The 12,160-nt window shown below is 27.5% G+C and overlaps 1 non-coding gene across 1 annotated transcript; it reads right to left on the reverse strand.

Annotated features, from left to right (window-relative positions):
* Positions 1 to 11,859: 11,859 nt before the first annotated feature.
* TRNAN-GUU (transfer RNA asparagine (anticodon GUU)) lies at positions 11,860 to 11,933 on the reverse strand. Its single transcript has one exon. It is a non-coding gene; the product is annotated as a tRNA-Asn (tRNA).
* Positions 11,934 to 12,160: the final 227 nt, after the last annotated feature.

The following is a 12,160-nucleotide window of genomic DNA, read 5'->3' on the forward strand; positions in this document are numbered from 1 at the left end:
AAGTTTATGTTGAATACAATCTACTTGGCACCACTCGCGTTGAAGTAAACAATGAAGAATTTCCCGCACTTTCTATTTTTCTAGTTATTATATCCCCCTATAGGGAAGATAAAGCGGTTTTTTTATTCTGTCATCTATATATTTTTTTTATGTGTTGGTGAACCGGTATATCTAAACTAATGATAATATTATCTCAAATATTATCATGTTTACACCTTCATTTAAGATGATATTTTAAAATATATATATTTTTAAATATATTTTTAACTGTAGCCTTCCTTGCATGTAGATTTTTAGACGATAAATTAAATCTTAGGCATTGATATTAGACACACCTATTTACTGTTATGTTTCTTGTACGAAGCTTAGATTCGTGATAGCATACTTTTAATAATTACTTGTATAAATTTTATATTTCTAATTATACTTGCAGATTTCAGAAATAATTTTTAAGCATTGTGTTTTCAAAAAAAAAAAAAAAAATGCAGTCAATTTGGGAGTGATATTTTTAAACGTTTATGTAAGTAGATTTTAATGATATGGGAGTCACTATCCCATATCACCATTCTATAGGATTTGAATTTAGATTTGGAGAATTCCTGTAGACAGACAAAATCGAACAGACGGAAACCTAACCGGAGACAGGAATAAAATACAATTTAAATTGCTATATTCAACTCTTTTAATTTACGGGAAAGTAGGAGTTTTTGCATTTAAAAATGATACACAAAGAACTATTTGATACTAAGTTATGCGAGATTAATCATTATAATTTTTCGTCTGAAATAATTGCTGTAATTATGAATAGGCAAATGAAAGAACAAACGTAAACATATCTTATTTTTCATGTTTTATTAGTTGAAACATTAATTTTTAGATATATGTATTTTTTTAATTAGCGAAGTTACAATATATATCATTCCTTATATTTCATCATTAGAAAAAGTAGAATTATTTATATGGTATAGATTCATGTTGTTATTTTCAAACACGACTAAACTACTTACTGATTATATCTTCTCTTGTATACCTTATATATCTTCTTACTGAGTAATCTCCTTTATAGATATCCGCTTCCTTATACGTATAATTACTATCTATAGCCTCTTGTGTGCGACAGATTCATGATTATATTTTTAAACATTAGTTTACTTGTATATCATTCTTAGTACGTCTTAAATTCGCAGAAATGTTTTTAAACATTACTAGATAATATTCTGTATTATATAAATTATAAGTATATACTGTATGTTCCATATAGCTAGACTAAAAACGATATTTTCCGTAACGTTACTAAACTAGTAATTACACCTACGTAAATCTCATATCTTTACTTGTCTGTAAACTCACGATAATGTAAACACTACAAGGACTTATATATCTCCTCTAGTGATGGAGGGAGAATTAGTTGTAGTTTTTTTTCTTTTTATTACAGTTCGACGTTAACCATATTCTTTTCAGTAATGTTCTAGATTCATAATATTTTCTTGAACGTTACTGCTTATAGCTTACATTCTTCTCATGGAATAACAACGACCATAAATATAGCAAATAGTTATTAAACACACTATATGTAATGTCTATGTTCTTTTCCTTTTGTAAAAATATTCTAAGTTCAATTTCTTTACATTGTTCTTTTAGATAATGTAAATAATTACTACTAAAATAAATTCTTAACTTAGAAAAGTTTATTAATTAATTTGTTTAACAGTAGAAAAGAGTAAAAAAGAGAGAGAGAGAAAGAGAAAAGCAATTTTTCCCCGAGGGACCAATGATCGCACTTAATGTTGTCGCTTCAACTGACCAAACTTCCGTCGATAGAATTGGTGGAGCCGCTGATGGACTCGTGTCAATAATAACGACTTAGAAGAGATGAAGACAAATAAGTCTTCCTTTCTCCCATCGATCGGAGGTTACTAACCTCTTATATATATATATATATGAGCTTATATATGTATTAGCGAATCGCATCGATATGCCAACTTAAAAGTATCTAGAATTATTATTATTATTTTCTATAATTTTAGAATTTTTTTGATTATTGAAAAAATTCTTTTTCTTTTTTCTTTAACTACAAAGAAAGCCACTCTAGAATTTTATTCGTCGAGTGAGCAAGTGTCCTTTATAGAAGAAGCACGTTTATTCTTCAGTGCTCTTGTTATATATATATATATATATATATAAAAAATACTACTTGGTTTTAGTTATACGGATCAAAGAATGATCCACTGAGTGTAGTTTTTAGAAATCATTTTTCAATGATAATATTTTTTTAGTGATTTATTTCTTACAATAGTTACTCGTTAACACCGCTTAATTTTTTTTTAAATAAAGAAAGAAAAAAAAATTCAAAATGATGTGGGATAAAATTTATAAAATCCCTCATTATTTTTATCTACTATATTAATCAAGAAAATTTTATCAAATTTGACTATATCCACTTTAAAACTTTTCTACTTAGACCCGGGTACTTTTATGAAAAAACACGTTTCGTTCTTCAACCTTCTTGTCAAGCCCTATAAGAGAAGAAGAAAAAAGAAAAGAAAAGGAAAAAAAAAAATACAATTCTACTCTAGTCTGAGGGTCAAAGACTGATTGACAAATTGAAGTTTTACTGAAGGGTTTTTTCTGATAAAGAATTTTTTAGTGATTATTACTGATAAAAGAGCTCCGGTTATTAGTGTTACCGAATCGCGAAAATGTTTAATTTCTATTTAATCGAGTTGGAGAGATGTTGAGATATCTCTCGCTCAAGGTCGAGTCGGGAAATTATAAAGTTATATTAGCCACAGGTGAAGAGATAAATCTGTTCCGAGAATCGAAAGAAAGCAATTTACTAAACTAATGATAATAATAATAATAAAAATTTTACGAGAACAATTTCTTTTTTACTTCGTTTCCTAATAAACACTTCGATAAAAACATTAAAAATTAATATTTTTATTGTTCTAAAACGCTCGTTAAAATAGTTTTTAAATACTATTATCAAATACAAAATTTGTTTTTAAATGATGTTTTTAAAAAATTTTATTTTTTTATAAAAGGTTAAGTTATATTTAATTAAATTTAAAAATAGTTTTAATTGAGTAAATAGAATATAAAAATCATTTTAAATTATATATATATATATTTTTTAATATTAAAAATAATTATTTAAGCATTGTTTTTATTTAGACTAAGACGGTTTTTTATGTTGTTTTTTTCTTGATGCTTTTATTTTTCTGCTTTGTCGTTGATAATTAAGCCGCGTTTTGATAATTATAAACGAAACGATGTGACCTTTCTTTTAATTGGAAGCTGTTAAACGGGAAGATAGACATAGGAAAGAAGTCGGAGTCGGTATTATCAAAGTAGTTAATTCTAGCAGGTCACCACGGGGAGCTCCCACTTCTGCACACTAATCTGTTATCTTGACAACTAAATGTCGGGATTAGTTTCCGAGTTTTAATCCCTAGTCGGATTTCTCACCCCCCACTACCCGAAAAGATTTTCTTTATATAACCATATAACTTATTTTAAACTTCCAACACTTCTAAAAGTTGACATTTGACGACGCAACAAGATCTAAAAAAAAGTAACATCAAGATCTTTGAACCGATTTTTTTTAAACTTAAAACAACTTATTGGTAGAAATGCCATAAACTTCAGCATGTACAGACTTCAAAACTTGTTATTCGAGAAGGAAATTTTTCATTAAGCATGTTACTAAGATACCTAAAATAATATTGTTGTTGTAGTTTTAATTCGTGGAGTTTTGAGATTCTGCGAGAGTTTTTTTATGACGAAACAAGCTGGTTTAATCTCATTGAAGAGTTTTATGTTCAACATCTAAACTTGTTTTCTGATTAAATCTTTCCGAGAACACACTACACGTACACTATAAACCCTGGGTAAAATAAATTGTTACCTCGAATAATCCGGATTTATTCGTCATTCTAAGAATGTTGTTATTATATAATAAATTCTCGTATGTTTTTTAAGTAATTTAATTTCTAAAAATGTATAAAAAAAAACAGTAAAATTTATCATAGATGATGCCGAAATTATATTTAAATTCGTATAAATCCTCGAAGCGTTGTGTTCGTGACTGTGCTGTTGCAGATGGAATTTCAATGCCGCCGACACAGACACACACACTTGAGCTTTCTCACTACACTCTTCGACCTTATCTTTGAAAAATCCCTAAATGCTTTTACCAGATGCCATCTCTAGTGACTACTTATATTAAAATTATGCTATGATATTCTCCCTTTTTTATGTATTGCTTGTTCAGAATGCACACACGCACACATTTACATTTCTATCGTGTAGTTTGATCGAGATATTTTTTCTTTTTTATTTCTTCTGTTTATAGTAGATTTATATTTAGTAGTAAGGCATGATCTGGTAAGTTAAAAATAGAAAGAGCGGCATATTTTATTTTATTATTAATAACCTTCGCTCTTTATAGTCCATTTAACGCTGTGCAGAGTCCTCTCTTGTACTGTACTACAATAGAGAAGTATAAAATGGACGGATAGATAGCAGAAAAACTGCCATTAAGTTCTTCAGTAAGCGGGGGTGGTGCGTGAAATTGGCCAAGAACAGGATTGTCATGTCTGCTTGTCGCTAGCTAAACACGTTTGGAGACTGTGACTATCAAAAAGGAAGATTTTTCTATCTCGTTACCTGTTTTCTCACCATTTATCTCTGCCTTAATTTTTTTCCTCCATTCTTTTTTAAATGAGCACATTCAAGAAAAAAAAATGTAGTTTAATAATTTAGAAATTATCACAACCATTATGCAACGTGATAAATGACACCAAAATTCTGTTATGGAGACATACCAACGTTATAATAAATTTTTAGTAAAGAGGAAGATTCCGACGAACTGAATTACTTAATATGTTAAACGAGTTTGTTTAGAAAAAGATTCAAGAAATTGCATGCCTACCATGTTTTTAAATCATCTGTCTAAGAGAAAACCAGTTCTAAAACAACTCGGAAGAAAAAATAAAATAAAATAAAAACTAAAAACTGGAGCGAAGGACGATTAGTAGAGAAGTCATCCTTGACATCTGTTTAAGAATTGGGTATACACCCGTCTGATTTATTACAAAATCAACATAAAGACAAAGAATATCATTCGGCATCATTTCAATCATCTAAGTAAATGCTTTACAGTCACAAATAATTTATTACATCACCAAAAATAGTATATTTTTAGAGATATAAAAAGAAAAAAAAATTAAAATTATATAATACAGATATGTGCATTGTATAAGTTTAATATTTTTCTGGATGTGTGAGTGTGTATATATTATACTGTACTGTACTGTACATACATGTATACAGTATTTATACACACTAACCTGGTAACATTTAAAAATACCAAATTTAATTACATGATTTTAAAGGAAATATTGAATATTTGTTTTAATGTGATCAAAGTAAAATATATTTTGGTTACTATAAAAGATTGAACTATTTTTCATATTTTTAGATATAATATTTCTAGATCATTTTTTATAGTGCTACCAAAAAATCTATCTTGAAAATGCAGACATACATATACAGGGTGTCCATAAAGTCCGTGTGCAATTTAAAAAATTTATAACTTTATTAGTATTTGTGATAGAAAAACGCTGTAAAAAGTATTAGAAAGCTTAATGTACCTAGTTTTAAGTAAAATTATTTAGTAACACTTCAACACAATAATTTAACAATTTTTCGAAACTTTAAAAATATTTTTTTTTTCAAAAATGACTGAATTAGTTTTTTTATGGGGACATGTGAAAACAATAGTGTATGCAACCAAACCTCGATCGTTAGAAGACTTGAAAGCTAAAATAACTAATGTGATTTCAGTCATTATTGTAAATCAATTGGCAAATGTTTTTAGAGAACTACAAAATCGTATTACCCTTTGTATTACTAATGACGGAGGACATGTGGAAACTTAATAAAATACAATAAAACAATAAAAAAATATATAGATTTTCTTATTTTCAATACATTCTACATAATTTCTCTATCACAAATACCAATAAAGCTTTAAATTTTTAAAATTGCACACGGACTTTACGGACACTATGTATGTATTGTGACTTAAAATAATATATATTTTAAGTATTTTATATATATATTTGAATTACATTTTGTCCTGTTCATTCTAGTCACGAAAACAATACATTTTCAGTTAACATCAAAACAATACAGTACATAACGGTAATACATTTCATGATTATAAACATGAAATCATATTTTAATTATAACCTATAAAAAATTAATTTAAAAAATTTTAATCGTTAAAAGCATCATTAAAAATTAATTTTTTCTCCGGTTATTTTTTTCCGTTTTTAGTATAATAATTTTTTCTTGTATGAAAATAGCATCAGTCATCATCGATACTCAAATAAATTAAATTTTTTTATAGCCATACAGCAACATATTTTAATGACTTTAAAAATAAAATTTATAATATATTTTATAGCCACTAAATTATGTTTCACTCTCACAAAAATATATTATTGATAGCTGTAAAACTAAATATTGTATGAAGCAACTTTTATAAAAGAAAATAAAAATAAAACATATATTTTAAAAATAAAAAGTTAATTAAATATGAGCTATAAAAATATATATATATAACGAAAATTTTAATTCTCAAAAATATATAAAAGAAAACTAAGTATAGAGTTTTTTTATAGTGTTTTTTTTTCGTTTCCTTTCTTTTTTTTCTTTTGTTATCCGGATATCGGCTATAACTTTGTTATTTCTTTCTATTACCAAAATGGCGTTGGGGAAACTCACAAGTTTCGGCTTTTATACGTTTAAGTTATTTTCTTCCAGGTTCAGTTTACGTCATTGCTTCTACCGCATTCAATAGGATCGTAAAACCTCCAGCTACATATATAAAATATGTCACGGAAACAGGATGGAAAACGTGATGAATGGCCGATAGAACTGCTCAGTTGGTTATGTATTGTAAACACTAGACTTTCCGCAAGACGTGACTGGTTTTTACTTCATGAGAGTCAATAAGCTACCGCCTAATTTGAATTCGAGTTGAATATTAGTTTTGAAATTCTTAAAATATAAATATATTTTATATTACTGCATATATATATATGCAGTAACAATTTGAGATAAAAACACGCAGAAGAAAATTTCATTAAATCATTAAATTGGTTATACAATATTTATCGAAATAGCGATAGTGGTTAAGTGAAGTACATCCGGTGTAGAAATGATGTTCTTCTACCTTGAATCGAGTTACCTCTGGCTTATGGCCCGGATTAAAAAAGTACCTCAAAGAGACCGGTTTCTACCCTTTCTAGAAGAGGAACCGTGATCAATTAGTCGCTATCAGAACCATCTGCTTTCACCGCATACATTCCTAACACTGCTAACAGATGTCTGTTACCCGCTCTGTAATTTCGGAGACGGCCAACCCAACTCCCATTCAACTACTTTTTTTTTTAGCTGGTATCATTCCTTTTTAGGGTCTTTTAGAATTCGACGTTTTAAAGCGACGCCCTAATTCTGTAATAATGGATTGGCAACTTTCTGACTAGAAAAATGGCGCTGCCCTATTGACTTAGTTTAAAAGTTGTTTCTTGCCCTATCTTCATTGGTCAGTTATCGATTTGAAAAAAGTAGGAAAAGCTTTCTAGTTGTAGTAAAGTCGATGGTGACTCTAAACTATAAAATAAAATGGTTGCTTGTTGTTCTTTATTTTTATTTTATTATTATGTTTTTTTTTGTATTATTTTTATTCTGAGGTTTTATGTCTTCGTTTTTAAACGTTTATTTTTATGGTAATAAACACTAAATTTAATAGTTACTTGCATAAACGAATTACAGAATAATAACACATAAAAATTTTTGTAGCCTTTTTTAACAGTTGTAACAGTTTTATAATTCATTAAATAACACTGGAGAAGAAAGAAAGAAAAAAAAATTGGTTTCCTATAGTTATGATCGAAAAAGTTTGGGTACTCGAACGTATAAGTGAAGGGCAACGTGACTGGTATATTCCATTTTAGTAAGAGGAACCCCCGCCAAGTCGTCAAGTAGGAAACCCCGGTTTGGGATTTTCGGGGGTGTTACGCCTCTAGTAACTATCCTATGAGAATTAGAAAGTTAAAAAAAAATTAAAGATCTCATGTCTGATGGGAGTTGTAGCTCTAAAGATCTCATTTAGTTGTAAAATGCTCTTTTGATGATTTTGCTTAATGGCTTTGTATTCCTTTTTTATAATATCTTTTTGGTGATTAAACAGAATTTAAAAGATTTAAAAGCTAAAAATTTTATAAATTTATTAATAATTTGAAAAATAATTGAAGAGTTTATTTTCAAAGTGACGTATCTCCATTTTTTATTTTTTTTAGTTCAGGGCACCAACACATTGATAATATGCTTCTCTATAGTGCTACAATACTTTCTTCCCCAAACGAGTGTTTCTTTTAATGAAAAATGTATCAAAAAAATTTTTTTTCAAATGTGACGTTTTTCGTTTTATATTTATTTCCAAACTGTCGCATTTCCATACAGCCAATTACAAAGTGTATTTTGTTCATGTGATTATTTCACAGTAATGCCTACTTTCTGAAGTGTAAGTGCTTGTATTGTGTTTGATTGTTTTCTTAACTTTTCTTTAATAATAGCCACATTTTCTGAAGAAGTTCAAAAAGTATTTAGTCGATATGCTAGAAAGAGATCGCGTACTCCATCGGAAAGGCAAAAAATAAATAAATAAATAAAATAAACAGAAAGTCCAAAGATGTGCAAGTGATGGTCGTTAACCAACACTTTCCTGTGAACATAATGATAGGCGACGTCAAGCAATGAAATTGCAGCATTCAGATTATATGATTCCATACATTGTTTTACGATATTAAGAACAAAACTGAACAAAATAATTTTATTACAAATGCTATTTTAGTGCAAACAGAACTATTCTGATAGATCGGGAATGTGCAAACATACAATGTTAGATGTAAAAAATGGTCATGTCTATTAGTTGATTTGTTACCATTGGGGAATAAACTTAAGCAGGAAAAGATAAGATGATGTGAAGAAACTTTTAGATAAACTGGGAATAAGTGATGGACATACTGCAATGACATTTTATAAAAAGTGTTCTCTTGTTTAGAAAGTGATTAATTCTAAATAGGCACTGTAACAGAACAATTACAATATGATTTTCATTAATAATTTTATGCAATCATTAGGTTTTTATTTTCTTTCTTTTGGAATTAGTATATATTTTTTAAACACTGTTTTTTTATTATTTTCAGTCATATGAACAAGGTTCGTGTGATTTTCATTTTTGTTTTGAAACTTATTTTGTATATTCTCTTTTCTTTTTATACATTAAAAGTTTTTGACCGTGTATTTGTTGTTTTTATTACATTATACTGTACATTTAAATGCTTAACATTTAAAGCAATTATTTAAAATTTGCGATTTTTTGAAAATTTATTTTCTGAAGATACTTCAATTGATCATGAGATTCGAAGCTGTGTTTAATGTATATTTAAATATAATGTTCAGCAAGAAAAAGCTCAAATAATATATATATATATTTAAAAAATCACAAACTCAAACACAAAAAGTCTCAACTAAAATATTTATTCTTTTTATTATCAAGCTTCATTTGAGATCATAAAGTCATTATTGGCACTTAAAGCATCGTAAGTATGTACTAAAGACCTTTTACAGCCCGGTAATTTAAAACCTGAAAATGTACATAGCTCCCTAATAACGGTTTAAAAACATATTTGTAATATTGCTCGATAGTAATTTAAAGTAAACAGACCTTTCAGCGTTGATAAATATATTTAAATAACTTATAAATATTTTCATCTATGATTTAAACTTTTTGATAAGTTAAGCCGGTACTTTTCCGTTAACTGGAAACCATTCAATTTTCAATCCAGTTTTAGAAAAAACGATGTTTAATTTCACATTTTTTTACAGATAAACCTTATAAACATGTATACAAACATGTGTATAAATATGTATAAACATGTGTATAAATATGTATAAACATGTGTATAAACATTCATTGTAATATTAAGCACGCGTGAATTACGAAATAAATTTCACTAAAAATTGAATGGCGGCCATTTAACGAAAAAGTACCGTTAAGCCTAATGTCCATAGAAGAACTATGGTATTAGGCTTAATGCATATATGAAAAATTTGATATACAGTTTGATAAATATAAAAACGAAAATATAGCGATGATTTAAGGAGTGTACGTTTTAATGTTTAATTAATTATTGATCATTTTAAGAATGTAAAATGAAATATTTAATAAGAATTTTTGAAAAAAACAAACAAAAAAAATCTTACAGGCATTTGATGAAATTCCAGAACCGAGAATCTCTTCAGGATTAATAACGTCATTTTTCTGACGAGAATTATTTTGAAAGTAAAATAAATTATCAAAAAACATCTTTTTTCCTTAAAGAAAAAACAAAATAATAATAATAATATATATAAGTTATTCGAAATATTTTACAGGATTATTGTACAAATTAATTTAAAAAAATGATTTTAAAGGTCTTACTGGAGTCTCGGCGGAGTGATCAATTTTCAAGTCTCGAAAACGAGCGGCAATATTTCAAACTTAAATCTAAATCTAAATATGGAAATCTATGCAATTCTTTTTATGTTAAAAATGATTCAGGAAAAAGTTTTCCTGACTCGATCTCATCTATAACGTTGTTATTTTCTGCTGAAAGAAGTCGAATGAGGAAAAAAAAAGCATAGAAACGGGGGGAGAATACATGTATATTGTATTCTTCACACCCGACTAATATTTATTATTGTTGCTTGACACACATTGTTATATCTAAAGGTTCATTTTTCTCTTGTGTCATATTTGAGTGATAGGTCAAAAGGTTATCTGAAGTCACTTAGTTGCATGTCCTCTTACATTATAATATATCGTCGATCATATAAAAAACATTGAATATTATTATTGTTGTAATTATTATCAGAAATAAAAAATATATATATAATATAAACATTTTTGTAAAAATTATTTCTGTGTAGTTTTTGTTTTCATTAGTTTAAATTACCGAATAGATAATAGATGGCGATATAAAAATATAATTAAATAATCAACGTCTATTTAACAGTAATTATTATTCGCCGTGTGACCTCCGTTATTAATTTGTTAATTTAATTGTTTTAATTGAAAATTATATTCTGTCACAATGAAAAACGGAATTTATGCAAAACGTCGTCTGCTTTAATAAGATTAACTGCGCGTGCGTCAAGTATGACTCGAGTTAAAATATTTTTCTCGACGTTTGAATTAATATAAATTTCTACTAATTTTTAAACGTGTATTAATAAACTGTAAATTAAATAGATAAACAGATTTTAACAAATTTTCATTTTTGCCACGTTTATGTTTTAAGAGTAAGCCATAGCGTAATAAAAAATAAAAAATAAAGATTGAAATTTTATCAGAAAAATATTATTTTTTTAATATAATATAAAAAATTTATAAAACAATAAAAGGCAAAACAATTTATTGCGTTCAAATCAAATCAAAATTAATAAATAATATAAATTTCATCTGTTGAACACTACACGAATACGCATGCGTTATATTTAAGTTTTAAATAAACTTTTTTTATATATAAAGAATAATTTAATAGATATAAATTTTTTTAACATTTTAAATTTAATACATTTTAAGCTAAATAAATAAATAATATAAAATAAAGTTGAATTGTTCACCGCGTTTTTACTCTCGACATAAAAGAAATGTAAGAAACGAACCTAGAACTGTAAAGAACAGTTTGTTTGTTATAAAATACTTTTACAGAATAAAATTAAAAAAGAAAAAAAAAATTCCGTCCCCGGGTGGGCTCGAACCACCAACCTTTCGGTTAACAGCCGAACGCGCTAACCGATTGCGCCACGGAGACATCTGGCAAAACGCTCTTTAATAACCTATACAAAATTATTCCTATGTAAAGTAGGCGTTATTGATTATTATGTAATTAATTTAACGCTAAATTAATGAATTTAAAGCGAATTCTAGACGCAAACTTACAAAGCGATCTGCGGAAGAACGAACGGGAAATCGAACCCATGTAGGAATCCATTAACGTTCATCCAATCAAAGGTTTAAAATTACATTTACTCTTTGCTC

Source organism: Centruroides vittatus, unplaced genomic scaffold (assembly GCF_030686945.1).
Source record: "Centruroides vittatus isolate TY-2023 unplaced genomic scaffold, ASM3068694v2 contig_1824, whole genome shotgun sequence".
Lineage (NCBI taxonomy): Eukaryota > Metazoa > Arthropoda > Arachnida > Scorpiones > Buthidae > Centruroides > Centruroides vittatus.